The sequence below is a fragment of the Nyctereutes procyonoides genome, unplaced genomic scaffold, assembly GCF_905146905.1.
Source record: "Nyctereutes procyonoides isolate TBG_1078 unplaced genomic scaffold, NYPRO_anot_genome, whole genome shotgun sequence".
Lineage (NCBI taxonomy): Eukaryota > Metazoa > Chordata > Mammalia > Carnivora > Canidae > Nyctereutes > Nyctereutes procyonoides.
Genome location: NW_026575047.1, coordinates 34,658,727 through 34,676,145, shown reverse-complemented (window position 1 = coordinate 34,676,145; position 17,419 = coordinate 34,658,727). Strand labels below are relative to the sequence as shown.

Below are 17,419 nucleotides of genomic sequence, written 5' to 3'. Positions count from 1 at the left end.
GGGGACAAAAAAAAAAAAAGCCCCCACCCCCCACTGGCCTCCTGTTGATTCCTAAGGCAGTAACTTTTAATTAAGAGAAAAATAATTTTTCTTTAATAGGTACTTATATTATCAAAGCACCTTTAAAACACAAAGTTGGTAAGTTGAAAAGACTTCCAAACTGCATTTAGACAAGAATTTATTTATTTGGAAGTATATGCTTTCTCTGGTTAAACAGAACTATTTAAAAATTAAGCAATTTAATTGTAATTTAAATTATGAAATTATTCCTAAGAGCAATTTCCTATATTAATACAGAACACTGTATTCCCAAAATACATTTTTATGGTTGTTTGGTAAAAATATTAATATAAAAATGCTATGAAATCAACTGTAAAAGCTGCAATCTTAAGAATTAAAACCTTTTGCTTCACTCTAATAAGATCAGTTAATACAAATTCCCATGCTTAAAATATATCTGAAAAAAGATGCATGATCACTGATACTTAATATTGTTTTTCTCAAAAATATTTTATAAATAAAAATCTACCACCCACTCCACCCTCAGTATCCTACCCACCAGAAAAAAAGCAGACTCTAAAAAAAAATGTGTCATCATGCTGACTCAAGTATATCGTCAAACACTTTAGATTTAAAAAATTTAGTTACTACTCCCAATGACCTAGGGCTACAGGTTAAGTCTACTCACACAGTTGAGGTTGATGGGCAAACAGCTGTCCTGTATCTTGAGACACACATTAGCCTCCTGCCTTTCCTAGCCTCATAAGCAGCTACTTAAAGTTTGAGTTTTATGCAAGAAAACATTGTAAAGCCTTCAGTGTTTTACTGCAGCAGACTTCAGATTCATTCCTGTAACACATTTAACATGAAACAGAGTTGAGACAGTTAAAATTGACTGTGTACATTTTAATTGTCTAAAATTTTTAAAGTGTTTTCACTATTATAGCTACATAAAAAGGCTTGTTGAAGTAAAATTAAGTAATAAAAACATTTTATTTGGTATTTGACACCAATGTATAATATAGCAACATGTAACTTCACCATATAAATTTTTCTTCACCTGGCCCCAGGCCAGGTGAGCAAGAATTACTTTTTATATACCATCTATACCCAAAATAAGCAAAACTAGGTATACTTTTTTGCTTTTCTAAAGTTTAGTTAATTTATTTAGCACAAACAGCCAGCAACTAAAAAAAAATTTTACAGTCAAAGAGGATGACTTCAGTATCCTTGGGACACTCCGGGGTAGAGAGAATGAGATCCCTGGTCCTGTTTTGATAGAGGTAAGAGCTCGGTTTCGGACATCTACTATGAAAGTTTACAGTACATTTACCCACAGATTCAAATTTCTATAGTAGCACTATTGTTACAGGTTTATCAAGTATTAGAAGGCTTGCCTGGAAAACAGAACTGCATTCAATCAAAGTGTCCTAGAATACCCTGGTTAACTACTTCCCACCTACACGTATAACATGGGCCTCAAATTTTCTACAAAAAATTTTAGATGATTTAGTACTTCACAGAGTAAACTTACTAATTATAATAGCAACATGGTTTAGAAATATGAGAAGTAACATGCCAATACTCAAATTTCACTGAGCATTTTTAAAGTATTACTTATCACTGAAATAAGCTACTGCGTATTTACTATAAAAGAAAATTGTTTATATTTTACTTATACTGTGCATATAAATGATTTAAGAAATAATTCAAGCCTCATAAAAGCTATAACTCGATGGAGTAACTTTCACACGAGTTGAAGTATTTGTCCAAGAGTCTCCCCTGTGCTGCAGAACTCAAACTTCTTGAGTGTCGCCTTAGGTTTAAATAAGCCTACAGTAAAACACAATAGCTAACAAATAAATGGTACCATATCTTGGGCTGTAAAACAGAAGCACACTTTCTGAATGATAACAATAACATTTAATGAGTGATTACAGTGTAATAGGCCCCATCCTGAAAATGTTACATGCACACTTAATCCTCATTCCACCATAAAGGGTGGGTACAATTATTACTAACCCCTTACAGATTATGGAGCTGAAGAGTCTGGAGATGCTAGAAACCTGTTTAAGATCACAGAGCCAATAAGTGACAGAGATAGGCCTTGAATCCAGATTTATTTGTCTCCAAAGCCTGGTGCTTCGAGCATCAATCTAGATTAATGTGGTGCAACAGCAGTCCAGTGTCCTAATCAACCACACCTAGAACAGGTACCTGGATATGGCTCCCCATGAGAAGGGATGGTGCTAATGAATGAATGCCATCAGGTAACCAACAGGATGGCTACAAATTCAGGAAACCCATCTCTCACAAGAAATGACTGTGAGAAATGGAAGTAACCTAGGGAAGAGACAGAAAGCAATGCGTTTTGAAGGGCTGTTACAGAGCAGGAAAAGAGCAGGCTTATCTCAGGTGGTGCTAAAGTACAGAATTTGAAACAATGTGTGGAAGTCTCAGAAGACAAATTCCAGTTCAACACAGGACACTTTCTGATTCTAGGGAATCCAAAAGCTGGAATAGACTCCCTCCTATATTACTGAGTCTGTGCAATTCAGTATTTGAACCTCAACTACCACAGTAAAAACTGATTTAGCCAAAATGACCAAAGCACATTGAAAGTCTTTGCAGATGCAGGTTTGACAGGTAACAGTATATACCGAGTCTCAAAGTTACCTCTCCACACATTGCTTATTACAAAATGAAAAATAACAATCCTTTAAATGGAAGAATCTGGCAGATACCGCATTAACTAAAAGATAAAAAATTAATATCACTGATAATGGGACAGATGGGCATGTTGCCTCCTGATGTGATGCACTGAGAAGCACACGTCACTAGTGGAGCATCCCTGCCAACACTACAGCTCCTGGATTTAATCACAAGGACATATCAGACAAACCTAGATTGAGAGGATTCTGTAAATAAATGGTCACTCTTCAAACAATGTCTATGTCCTACAAGACAAGGAAAGGTGAAAGAAGTGCTCCTGACTCAGGGAAAATAAAGCAGTATAGTAACTAAATGCAGCAGGTGATTCTGGGCTGGATCCTGGACTGGAGAAAAATTAATGAAGGAAGGACATGATGGGAAAAAGAGAGAAATCCAAAAGTGGACTGTTTTAGAGAATTCTATTAGATCAGTGTTAAGTTTCCTTTATTTGATAAGTGAACTGTCTTTGAAAATACAAGAATGGCCTTATCAGAAAATGTGTAAGCATTACATGGTAAACGGACAGGATGCACAAACTTGCTGTCACACAGTTCAGAAAAAAATACAAGAGAGAATGAGAGTGAATGTGGCAAAGGATTAACAGTAGGTGAATCTTGCTAAGCGGTGTATGGGAATTATTTTTTTTATATGGGAATTATTTATACTATCAATGTAACTTTCTATAATTGTGAAATGATTTCAAAATAAAACCTGAGAAAAATAAATATTTGAAGCTGATGTTCTAAGGATTCTGAATACCGAACAAGTGGACCATTATCCAATCTGATCTCCATATATTCAAACTCCTATCCAACAGCAACCTGAAGTCCTCTTTGATTAACCTATGTGGATGGATGACTTAAAAAGTGCTGAATGACGACACAGGCCATTCCACACTGATGATAAGGTATGACTCCGTGGATCTGAGTCAAGGGCACATGTGGGTCCTCCCAACCTTGTTACCCTGCTGCAACCTCCCCCAAACCACACAGCAGTCAGAGAGGCAGACCTCTCCCACTGGCCAACTGCTCTTCTTCAACTGGGGAATGCAGAAGGGTGCCACCTTGCTAAAAACTCCAGGTAAATTTCTGCTTATGCCAGGCAGCAAAGCAGAACCAAAACAGGAGATGAGTGATCAACAAGATGCAAGGAAAATAGTAAAACAAACATCCCTCCCCAAACAAAACTCAATAATGCCAATAAAAAGCCGAGAGAGCACACATTCACTACAGAGCACCTGGAAAAGACAAGCTAACAGAATGTTAATCACTGAGAAGCTGGCCCCCAAATGGGTAATACACAACATTTCAGTGCCATGAAGCCATAAAATAAAGAGGGAGGAAAAAAGAGAGAAAACAGTGAGGAAGAATACGAAGCAAGCATAAGAAAGGCTACTAACACCCAGCTCCATCTTCCTCCCCAGTGCCTTGGCCTATTTTCCCCTCCCTGTTTTCAGTTCAATTTAGCCTTCTCCTGTACTCCAGCTCACCTATGGTTATAAGGGTCTCTGTAAGACTAACAGCTGTAAGAGCACAGCTCTGACTACAGTATAACTATTTGCAAGTTATAACCATACTGTTTTTTTCCCCCTCTTCAAGAGGCACAGAACAATAGTCTCTCTATTAGGAAAAATCTCACAAACAATTCACTTTGGAAAGGAGCAGAATGATAGCACTATGTGTACTAACAAAGAAGGCAGGAATTGGAGGGATAGATATCCAGCAATATTAGAAAGTCAAGGCTGAACAAAGATGAACTGGGAAGAAAGGATGATTGTAGTCTCCTATACTCAAGATCCCCTCCAACAGGTATGAGCATCCTGTGGCCCACTGTTTACTGTACTTTAGCTAATTCCAGATCAACTCTGTTACAGAGCTGTGGCCTTCTTTCAGGCAGGCTCTCTAGCAGATTAATCTCTGTAACCCAACAGCAAACTATCTTGTCTAAAGAAGGCACTTTATAGGCCCTTACAGAATGCTTAATTGCAAAACAAGGCAAAGGCTGTTTATCCTGACCTGAATCCTGTGTTCGCTGCCATTTTCTCAGGCAGCACATTATCAAATCCTTTGCCCCATTGGATCTATGCACTAGCTTTCCAAATTTTCCTCCGATCTCAATTCAAACTCCAATCTTTGAATGCTGCAGGTTGATGCCCTTTCAATACAAGAATCATAATAATCCACCTTGTAAAAGAAAGCTAACTCAAACTTAAAATTTAAGTCAATTTTGGACCGAAAATCCTTAATTTAAGAAATATGGGATGTGAGGGGCACATGGGTGGCACAGTTATTGAGCATCTGAATCTTGGTTTTAGCTTGGGTTGTGATCTTGGGGTCTTGAGATCAAGCCCCATGTCAGGCTCCAACCTCAGTGCAAAGTCGGCTTGAGATTCTCCTCCACACTCCCCCCCCCCCAAATAAATCAATCAATCTTAAGAAAAAAAAAAAAGAAATACGGGTTGTGTATCCGTATGGACATTTATATGTATACATACATATCTGGGAGGGCAGGAAGCAAGTTTTCAGGCATTCTTTGCTTCTAAATCTATCTTACCTAACACTGCCAAGATTGTAACAGACACAAGGAGTTAGCTTTAAGCCAGCCGAAAGCAAAGACCAAGGAGAGTAGGATTCAAAATTCCAAGAGAGGGGCACCTGGGTGGCTCAGTCGGTGAAGCATCTGCTTCAGCTCAGGTCACCATCCCCCGGTCCTCTGATTAAGCCCCCCCAGTCAGACTCCCTGCTCAGTAGAGAGTCGGCTTCTCCCTCTCCTTCTGCCCTCCCCTGCCCCCCCCACCCCCTGCTTGTGCTCCCTGTCTCTTAAATATATGTCTTTAAAACAAACAAAAAACAAAATTTCAAGAAAGAGTTAAAGAGTTCTCCTAACCCAACCTCTGAACACAGTTTCCCTATATAACCTTTACATCAGTGTTTCTCAAACACATGGATTAACAGCAGAAAATCACAAATTTCTAGGTCCTAACCCACACCTACTTAAATCAGTTTCTGGAGATGGATACCAAGGATTAGCATTCTAACAAGCTTCCGAGGAATTCTTAGATTCAAGTCTGAGAACCACTACTTTAGATACATACTGGGAAATATTATTTTAGCACAAAACACAGTAAAAACACAGTAAAATACATATTTACAGCTGAAATGAAAACAAGTTTCAAATTACCACATTGTAACTTTGGAATAATTTCGGCCAACTAAAATTAGGTGAAAGGATGCATCTCAAGAGTAATGTCAAAAAACAATGGTTTCTCACTACAAACTCTGGAGAACCACTATTTAAAATTTTAGGAAGTGGGGATCCCTGGTAGGAAGTGCTTTTTGTTGGCTGGACAAAAGCAAACATGGTCTGTAAGTAACCAAAGTAGCTGGTAGGGAACAAGTGGTTCCCTCCACTCTTCAGTAATGGACATAACTACAATAAGAATGGTATTAGTAGACATCTGCTGCTCAGAACTTGAGGCAAAAATTTTTAGTAAAACTTGGAGGAGACGGGGGTTCAAGTACACAGGAAGAATTTTTCAAGATGGTAGGTCCTGAACTAATACAGTGTTCTACTCCCAGAGTGATTATGGTCCATTTTATATGCTTTCCTCTGAAATGCTGGAAAGGCACTGAAGGCACCGTGATAGAACAGGAAATGAGCACAGACTTCCAATTTCAGGATTACAGAATAAAACAGTTTCTCTCATACCCATGCAGTAACAAGGAGGACAAGAAATAGAACACAAATTCTGTCTTCAGTGAAACACAAGACAAGTGTAACCCTGAACCACAATCCATTTACAATCACGGTGAGTGAGAGAAGGGCTGGAAGATGAATGACTAAAGGGAGGAAAAGCCAACAGGCTGAAGGCAAAGGGATGGATACAGCACAAGCCATCTGACCCGGAAAGAAACCTGAAAGTTGTTTGAAAAATGAAGATTTGTATAAAGAAAATTTAGATCTTCCCCCTGCTCACCAATCCCACTCCTACCTACAAAAAAGAGCTCAAAGTGCAAACAGAAAAGTTTATCGGGCAAAACAGTGCATGTAAACAGAAGAACTGAAAAAAACATTACTTTTTGAAAGCCTCCTTGTAGCAAGCACTGAATAAGCACTTTACTTTTTCAAAATTATTTTTAAGTTTAAGGAATTATCATTTTCAGCATGTCACACATTTAAAGCATGTATATGATATATACTTCTTGAAATCTTAAGAGATACACTTAGCTCATCTTTATATTATCCAAATTACAAAACCAGTCCTCGTTGACCTCACTCCTCAGACTGGCATGTATGGTGGAAAAGCTGTGGCAGCTGGAGGCAAAGAAACACTAGTTTGGAGAGTCAGAATCCCTGGCTCCACTCTCTCTGCCTCAATTATTTTGGGGGTGAGTACCAATTAACACAAGAACATGGTCAATGCTACCCTCGTATACTAACACAAGTCAAGTACTTCTTCACCGAGGGGCCTATTTTTCAGAGAGAACTAAGACTTTCATAAGCTTTTCCTGGGTTTTATCCTTTTATAGAATAGGTAACACATGTGACATGTACACAAATAAATGTATGACTTCACAGAACAAAGCTACAATACATCTACTGTGCTTAAATTATTCCAAGATGTGGGACACCTGGGTGGCTCAGTGGTTGAGCACCTGCCTTCAGTCCTGGGCATGATCCTGGAGTCCCGGATTTGAGTCCCAACATCAGCCTCCCTGCATGAAGCCTGCTACTCTCTCTGCCTAGTCTCTGCCTCTCTCTCGGTCTCTCTCATGAATGAATAAATAAAATCTTTAAAAAAAATTATTCCAAGATGTTCACATTTTGTAGAGAATAGCTATAGTTAATGTAGCTTCTTTTCCTGCTTTTTCTAAATTTCTGAAACCAACAACAATGCACTGAAGGTTTCTAGCAAAAAAGATGGAATGTCATTCATATTCCATATTCTGACTAGGCAAACATAAATTATAAAATAGTCAGATCTGTTGGGATTATGATCATTTGGAAACGCTCAGCTGTGGCCCCCACCTTACAGAAACTCAGTCACTATCTTTGCTGCCTGCGCTCTCTGTACTATGGGCATTACTAAAAACTTGGTTGTCTCTTCTAACTGTTGAAGAACCCAGGCCTAACAAAGGACAGCATTATAAAAAATTAAGACAGCATTATAAAAAAAAAATCACACTAAAATTTTTGCCTAAATGAAACTCATTTGGTGAAAATAATTAGATAAGAGGTGCTAAGAACTGTTTCCTACAAAAAGATATTTAATTATTCCAAGAAAACTATCTAAATCATTAGAATAATAAAATATGGCTTAGAGTTCAGTCATACATAGACCAGCAATTAAACATCCAGACTCCTCAGAGATGCCCCTATGCTCTCACCTACCCTCAAGTCTCTAGTTTCACACGCACCCCCTTACCTCATTCACTTTTTAAAAATATATATATATTTAAATAACAAAACAAAACAACCCCATCACCTCATAGGTTACTATTCCGCTGACTAAAAAGACAAGATCAATGAAATCCTACTTTGGAAGTTTTTGCTTTATGACTTTCTCTTCCTCCTACTTGCCAAATGGGATCACACCTAAGGAGACCTTATCTTTTGAAGAAAAACCTAGGATGTGTGATCTAACAACATGATAGAACAGTTTGCTGGAAAATACACGTACCTTTGAGAGGGTTGGAGGACAGGGCAGACATGTTAGTCTACCTCAAATTTCTGTACTGCTTCCAAACGTGACCCTGAATTTTATGGACCCTAAAAGGTATGGTATTTCTGAAATACTCCATTCGCTTAGAAGGGCAATTAAAAATATTCAAAAACTGGAACACCCAAAGGCAGCATGGCTCCTGGAACCAGATCTCAAAATCTCCACACCTGGTATTTTTTTTTTTAATATACTTTTTTAAGATTTTATTTATTCATGAGAGAACACACACACACAGAGAGAGAGAGAGAGAGAGGCAGAGACACAGGCAGAGGGAGAAGCAGGCTCCATGCAGGGAGCCTGACATGGGACTCGATCTCCAGGATCACACCCTGGGCTGACGGCGGCGCTAAACCGCTGCCCCTGCCCAGGATCACACCCGGGCTGCCCCTGGTATCTGTCTTTTTATGAAGGAAGCTTCAGTCTCACAGCTCTAAAGTAGGAGCACAGAGCAAGTGTCTCCAAAATAAGACAAGCTAGTAGCTACATCAGAGGAGCAGGACGAGCCACAAGCATAAGCGATAATGTCCATGACAAATGCTATACCTGTGTTGTCTCCTCTAATCTTCATAACGTTCCTTCCAAGTAGGGACCTGTGTCTCCTCCATTCTAAAGATGAGGAAACTGAGCCTTAGTGAGATGATGGAAACTGATCGAGACAAACCACTACTAAGCAGGAAAGCAAGGATCTGAACCCAGAGAGTCTGACTCCAAAGCCCAAGCACCTATACATGCTGAAACCTCAAGAAGAGATGTGATACAGATTCTGACAGGTGAACTGTGGTCTCTAGTCAATTCAAGAGGCATTTCCTGAGTACCAAAAGTATGTGCCAGATACTAAAGAGGTACATATACAGGTGCACGCATGCATACAGACACTTGATCTGGATTCAAATCCCTGCTTTACCATTCAATAGCTATGCAACCTGAGTAAGTTTCCAGCTTACAGCAGTGATTCAGGAAAAAATATGCATATATTTGTATACACATATACTTATAGAGAAACAGAAAGAAAAAAAATATGATATGCAAATGGGACAAAGCAGAACAATTCAGAATCTGGGAAAAAGAAACAGGAGTTCCTTACACTATTCATGCAACTTCTACATTAAGTTTGAAATTAAATCAACATAAAAAGTTACAGAAACTCACAGCAGTATCAAAACAAAAAGTATGTGACCTTCTCTGGTAGCATTAACTGCTTAGGTTTAGAAGTAGAGTATATAAATGGTTGACCTGGTCCAAGATGAGAAACTCAAAGTTACTGAAGAGGTATCTGCAGCTACAAGGGAGGGAGAAGGAAACAAGAGTCATACTGAGATCGGGGGTTATAAAGCTTCAGACTAAGTGGTGGGAAAAGGAGGAGGACAGCAGAACAACAGGAGGTTCCAGCAGAAAGACCTACACTAGCATTCAATGTTAGGAGTTGTGTGCAGTTGTTTAAGAAATTTAAATTCCCCCCACAATGAGATACCACTTATTATCTACTAGAGTAGCTACACTTAAAAAAGACTGACTACCACGTGTTAGTGATGGTGAAGAGAAAACAAATTTTCACACATTGCCACTGGGAATGTAAAAGATTGTGGGAACTTAGGAAAACAGTTTGCCATTTCTTATAAAGTTAAACTTGCAGTTATTGTATGATCTAGTAATTCCACTTCTAGGTTTCTATCCAAGAGAAACAAAAATGTATGCCACCCAAAAACTTCCACCTGAATATTCACAGTGGCATTAAGACTAGCCCAAAAGCTGGAAACAACCCAAATGTCCGCTCCTGGTAAGCGGAGTAGTAACATGCGGTATATATCTACATAATGAATACTAACAAGCCAAGACCATTCAATGGCAGAAAGGGCAGTCTTTTCAAAAGCCAGTGGTGGGAAAACTGGATCTCCATATGCAAAGGAATGAAGTTTGCCCCTTACTTTATACTATGTACAAAAATGACCTGAAAATGAACAAAACACCTAAACATATAAACTATAAAACTCCTAGAAGAAAACATACCGTGGAAGACTGGATGTTGGATTTAGCAAAGATTTCTTGGATATGACACCAAAAGCACAGGTAACAAAACATAATTTGGACATTATCAAAATTTAAAAATTCTATCCAAAGGACACAATCAACAGAGTAAAATGGCAACCTGCAGAATGGGAGAAAATTGTGCAAATGCTATCGTCAGATAGGTATCCAGAAAGTACGGAGAACTACAACTCAAAAACAAAAAACCCAACCCAATCCAAAAATGGGGCAAAGAACTTGGACAGACATATCCCCAAAGAAGACATACTAATATATGACCAAGAAGCACATGAAAAGATGCTCAACATCTAAGCAATCATTAGAAAATGCAAATCACCACCACAATGAGATACCACTTCATACCACCTGGATAGCTAATTTCAAAAAGGCAAGTATTGGTGAGAATGTGGAAAAATTGGAACCCTTGCACAATGGTGGTGAAAATGTAAAATGGTAGAGCTTCTACAGAAAAGTTTGGTGGTTCCTCAGAAAGCTAAATGGAGAATGACCATATGATCCACCAACTCCACTTCTGGGCATATTACCAAAGATGTGAAAACAGGAACTGGAACAGTTACTTCTCCCCCAGAGTTTACAGCAGCACTACTCAAAACGGCCAAAAGGTAGAAAGACCCTGAATGTCTGCAGATAGATGAATGGTGAAACAGAGTAAGATATATATATATATATATATATATATATATATATATATATATATATATATACTCACAATGGAATATTAGTCTTTAGTAGGAGTGAAATTCTCATACTAAGTGAAATAAGCCAGACACAAAAGGACAAATTCTGTTTGATTTCACTTTTACAAAGAACCTCAGGTGCACCATGCTCAGTTGGTAGAGCATGAGACTCTTTTTTTTTTTTTTTTTGAGCATGAGACTCTTAATCTTGGGGTCATGAGTTCAAGCCCCACACTGGTGTAGAGCTTACTGTAAAACAACAACAGAGAGAACTTCAAATAGGCAAATTCACAGAGACACAAATACTAGGAATTACTGGGCAGCAGGGATGGGGAGTTCCTGTTTAATGGGTACAGTTTCAAGACAAGTTCTGGAGATGGTCAGCAGTAATGGCTGCACATTAGTGTACATGCATTTAATACCAATCAACTCTACACTTAAAAATGATTTAAATGGTTTATTTTTATGTGTATTTTACCACAATAAAAAATAAAGAAAAAAGGACCAAGCTAATGACAGGTGTTACAACATGGATGCACCTCAAAGACATGCTGGTGACAGTAGCCAAACTCAAAAGACCACATTAATATATATTCCATTTAAATGTTCAGAAAGAACAAGTCTACAAGGGAAAGTGACCAGATATATTGATTACCCAGGACTGGGGCTGGGGAATGAGACCTGTTTATAAACAGGCTTGAGGGATCTTTTCAGAATGACAGAAATGTTCTAAGTGGAGTCTGGTAATAAACACATAACTTTGTAAATTTATTTAAAATTACTGAATTGGGGCAGCCCCGGTGGCGCAGCAGTTTAGTACCACCTGCAGCCCAAGGCGAGATCCTGGAGACCCTGGATCAAGTCCCACGTCAGGCTCTCTGCATGGAGCCTGCTTCTCCTTCTGCCTGTGTCTCTGCCTCTCTCTCTCTGTGTCTCTATGAATAAATAAAATCTTTAAAAAATAAAATTACTGAATTGAACTCTTACTAAATGGGTGAATTTTACATAATACAGAGATCATTAAAAAAAACCTCACATTCCTTCCGGTGTGGGTACAGATAAACTAGCTTTTACACAGACTAGCTCACCTTTCTGGTGAGAATATAAAGTAGTATAACTTTTCTCTAAAACAAGTTAAAAGCGCATATAGTCTTCGAACCAAAACTCCCACTTCTTTGAATTTACCCTAAGGACATAATTATCGTGGCACTATGTCTAACAATAAAATAATCAGTCCCAAAGTAAAAAGAGTATCTGGTGGTTACACAAACTATGGTGCTTTGTGTGACAGAGCGCTGTGCAGCCATCAGCCATGATGCCCTTGCCTACCAGACTCCCATAAGCAGCTCTACTGCACAGCCTGTTTCCTTTAACCTCCTATACAACTGACACATCACCTTAGCACGCAGCACACATTCATGTTTTAATAAAGAATAATCACATGGAAAGATCTCACATTATGAAACTGTGATTTCTCAAAAACCTAAAAAAAATACATTTGCATGTGCATAGGAAAAAAAGCCTAGAAAGATATAAAAGCAATATCCACTTTCATCCCTAGGTAGCTAGACTGTAAGTGAATTTTTTTTTGGTCTATTCATTTTAAAAATTTTTAATAATTAACATGTATTACACTTCCACAGGTGGAAAACAATTTCAGAGGTGTAACTGCCTCAAGCAATAAGGTGTAAGGATTGGTCTTTGGAGTGGGTTGCTAAAGCTCTATGGATACACAAGTCACCAAGTTTTAAAAATTTAATTTATTTATTCAATAAGAATTAAGTATTTCTTATGTGCCAGCCACTGTTATAGGCTCTGAGGATACAGGAATAAAAAAAAAAAAAAATCCAAAATCTCTTCATTCACAGAAGTAGAAAGTCACATGGATGGCTGAGTGGGATGAAGCAGAACTTAAATCAGGTGCCAAATCCTCAATAAACATGAAAATGATGTAGAGAAAATAATGAATAGGAAAAAAGCTATGATAGATCACTAGGTTTTTGCCTGGAAGAGTAATAATGATCTGCAAATAACAAATGGAGCTAGAAAACACAGACCTCACATCCCTTTTAACTTCTTGGTGTGGAGTATGGCATCAGCTGCCACCAATTTCAAGTAGAAAGTACAATTTCACAGTAGAGTGGTGGCTTCTGGGAAGAGAAAAGTTGCAGTTAGGGGCAGGTGACAAAGAAATATTCTGTGAGGAGTTAAGGATCTTGTTCCCTCTAGAAAAGAGCTGTAGAGCACAAAATAGAGTACACCGTACTTGGCATAAGAATAAAGTGGGCATGGCAGGAATTAAATGACCTCAAAATTCTTCACCAAGTTTAGCTGCAGCCTAGGAGGCATTTTGAAGGTCAAAGATGCAAGAGGATCATGATGTGGTCCTCAGGTGCTAGGCCAGCATGTCTCATTTATCTGTGTGTCCTCAGAGTCTAATAGCCAGCAAGTGTGCAGGCTAATAGTGTAAACACCCTCAACGGTTTACTTCAAAATTCAACACTGCTTGAGAACTTGTTCCAAAAAAATACCTCTGCCTGACAGTAATTTCTTTCAAGGAACTATCACTCACTTTGCCAACTTGGCTTACTAACTTGCTAGTCAATTTTGATCTCTCTTTCAAATGGAAATTAGTAGTTAGGTCCTTGATCCTTCAGATCTCACCCTTTTATGCAATTATACCTGGTTTAAGTCCACATCTTTCCACTTTTGGCCAGTCACACTTCAATCATTAGACAGATCTCATGATAAATCTCACCTAATCTCTTGTCTTCTGAGCTTATTTTCAGTAACTACCTGTGTACTATACTCACTTCCCCTGCCCACATTACTAACCAATGAACCTGAGCACCAGGTATCTTAAATGGTCTATGCTTAAATAGATTTAAAGAAAGGCAGAGTGACCTCAATTCAAACTGCTGTTGATTCTTACCAGCAAGGTAACTTTGAACCCCTTCTGCTGCCACTCTACTGCCAAAGTAAATACTCAAGCAAATATACCTACCTGGTCAGACCACTCCCCAGATCAATAACCCAATGGCTTTCCATCACTAAGAGAATAGACTCTGCTGGCCTGCCTATCCAGCCTCGTTCTCCTGTCATTCTTTCTTAAGAGGGTCTTGAAGCTCCCCACATCTATGCTGTTAATCATTATCTTGTAAGTGCTTTACTCTCCAGCTACAAGACCCACCCTATTCCATCCCTTTTATTCAATCTGGGTAACTTTTAGTATCTTCTTAATCTTAGTATAAGTACTTTCTCCTCTATAAAGTCTTCTCTCACTCTCTGCTCTTATTAAAACCTGAGGTCTTGGGGCGCCTGGGTGGCTCAGTGGTTGAGCATCTACTTTTAGCTCAGGTCATGATCCTGGGGTCCTGGGATTGAGTCCCACATCAGGCTGCTTGCTGGGAGCCTGCTTCTCCCTCTGCCTGTGTCTCTGCCTCTCATGAATACATAAAATCTATAAAAACAAACAAACCTGATGTCTTTTCCCCTTATATCTCCAAACATTTTAATCCTTCTGGATAGGTTTCCCCAAGATATCATAAGTTCCTGCCAAAGCACCTAGTAGGTGCTCAAGAAATCTGCGGAATATCTGTCAATGTGGGTACCACTACCAGGAGTTCACAGGGCTAGAAGGTTAAAAATAATAAAGAAGAAAGCACAGTGCTCAGTACACCACCATTTTATCTGCACCATATCCATGTCAGAAATTTTTGTAAAAGAAAATTAAGAAAGGTAAAGACAGAGTGACTGATGAATAAATCTCCACAAAAACTTCTAATTTTGAGCTCACAGTAAATCAAAGAACCAGAAGATGTGAACTCAGCAAAAGGTGGGGAGAAGTCATGTTCCCAGCCTTACAAAGACCCAATAGAGCTGGAATTCCACCAATTCTATCATCTGACACTCACTGGAATAAGAAAGGTGTACTCCTTACCTCTCCCAGGAAGTCATCTGGCCTTGAGATCACAATCCTAAAGTTCAAGAAGATTAGTAAAATTACTCAGATTACCATGGAGCTTCCCAAAACAATCCTGGCAGTCTCCCCACCTTGAGTATCTTTTTCTTCTCCAAGCAAATCTGAATGGCAGGATCATGCACTGGTGTCAGACCTGCCAAACTGAACGTGCCATAACCAGCTGTCTGACTTTTTTAAGTGTTCTAAATTCCCTACGCACCTCAGTATCATCACCTGTGGAACAGACAATGAGACTCAGCTCATGTACTGTTTGTTGTGAGGATTTGAACAGTTAAGTATGGGAACAAAAGGAAACCTCAGGTTGATAAAGAATATCTACAAAAATCCTACGGGTAACATCATACCTGATTGTGAGAAACTTGGAAGGTTTCCCACAAAGTTCAGGAACAAGGCAAGTATGTACCCTCTTTTCAACATGGTACTAAAAGTACTACCCACTGCAATAAGACAAGAAAAAGAAATAGAAGGCATACAGATTACAAAGGAGGAAATGAAATTGGTTTTGTTCACAGACAATATCATCACCTATGCAGAAAATGTGAATTAACGACAATACAAAGAAATCTCATGAAACTATTACGTGATTACAGCAAAGTTGCAGGATATAAGGTTAATATATAAAAGTCAATTGTTTTCTTATACAATAATGAATGTGAAATTGAAAACCTAATACCATTTATGTCAGCAACCAAAAATGAAATACCTAGGTTGTATAAATCTAACAAAACACATATAATCCATATTAAGAAAACTACAAAACTCTGCTGAATGAAATCAAGGAAGAACTAAAAAACATGGGGATATTCCATGTCCATGGGTAGGAAGACTCAGTATTATCCAGGTGTCAGTTCTTCCAAACTTAATCTACAGATGCAATAAAACCCCAGTCAGAATTCCTACAAGGTATTTTGCGATATAAACAAACTGATTCTCAAGTTTATATGGAGAGGCAAAAGACTCAGAAGAGCCAATATAAGGTTGAAGGAAAACAGAGCTGAAGAGCTGACACTGCCCAACTTCAAGATTTAATATGAAGTAGTCAAGCCATATTGTATTGGTGAAAGAACAGATTACTAGAATCAAACAGAGAACCCAGCAACAGACCCATATAAATATAGCCAACTGAACTTTAATAAAGGAGCAAAGGCAATACAACAAAGTTGGTCTTTTCAACAAATGGTGCTGGAACAACTAGACATCCACCTGCTTACTGGACAAGTAGAAATTTATATGGCAGCCACCAAAGCAGGAAAACTGGTAGAAGGCAGATAAGAGTTTCTCTCTTATTACTCTCTACTGTTTCAAGGTTGTCCCTTTTCAGGTGAAAAGAATAAAGCTTTACTCTACGTCCAAAATAAATAAATTTAAAAAGCAAGAAGAAGAAGGCTGTCACTGCTGTAGTCTCAAACGTATCTAACCTTCAAGACCTGCTTCAGATTTTACTTTTTTAGAATTTCTTAATTATCCTACCTCAGTGATCTTTCTCCCTGCTGAGCTTCTACAGCAATCATTTATAAACAAACCACAATTTGGCACTCAGTAACATAAAACACTGACTTATAGGACAGAGAATATTCAGATGCCCCACTTTATTCAAACAATAAGTGAACTTGCTAAAGAAAAAGGTCTTTCAGCACTTTGGCAAACTCGATTAGGTGACTGGGTCAGACTACTTGACTAGCCTCTGTGAACACAGCTCAATAAGAATTTGCTTACTCAACTATTATTTTTAGGCAATTAATGAGACTTTTTTGGTGTGGGTTTTCATCTTAAATAATAGGCCAAGATTAATTTTTCCCACTAAAACTGATTCTATTTTATAAAGTTCTATAGCTACTGAGAGTTGGTATCCATTGAAAAGAGATACACTATACACTTTCAAGCAATTAGTTAAAAAAATAAGAAAGATTGTATTTTCTATTCACCTACACTGTTATACATTTTCAAATTCTATATTTGATTTTTGTAAAATACAAAACTTAAAATCTATTAAATGACCTATTACTTTGCATTTGTATCAAATAAGAAAATAGCAAAAGATAATTCTGGATAATAAAGTATGGCAAATTAAAACTTTTGAGAGTACTACAGAATTTCCTGCCTCTAAAATACCTGAATGGTAAAAACAAACAAAACAAAACAACTACCATGTCTCTGTTTACCTCGATTTTCCTTCTGCAAAAAATCAGCTGCAGTATTTAACCTTTTGTAGTGATACAATGTTGGGTGCAAAAGAACATATACCACCATCATGCACTTATTTGACCTGTGTGTTCACAG

At 38.2% G+C, this 17,419-nt stretch overlaps 1 protein-coding gene across 5 annotated transcripts in view; it reads right to left on the bottom strand.

The window, feature by feature from the left end:
• The window catches only part of ZFAND6 (zinc finger AN1-type containing 6), a 64,921-nt gene that overhangs the window by 32,987 nt on the left and 14,515 nt on the right, over window positions 1–17,419 (bottom strand). For 2 of the 5 annotated variants that reach the window (XM_055326140.1, XM_055326139.1), the window contains exon 2: window positions 689–849. The exons of the other annotated variants lie outside the window; for them this stretch is intronic. The gene's annotated coding sequence lies outside the window, so the exon portion shown is untranslated. The remainder of the gene's footprint in view (window positions 1–688; window positions 850–17,419) is intronic. 5 annotated transcript variants of the gene reach the window in all.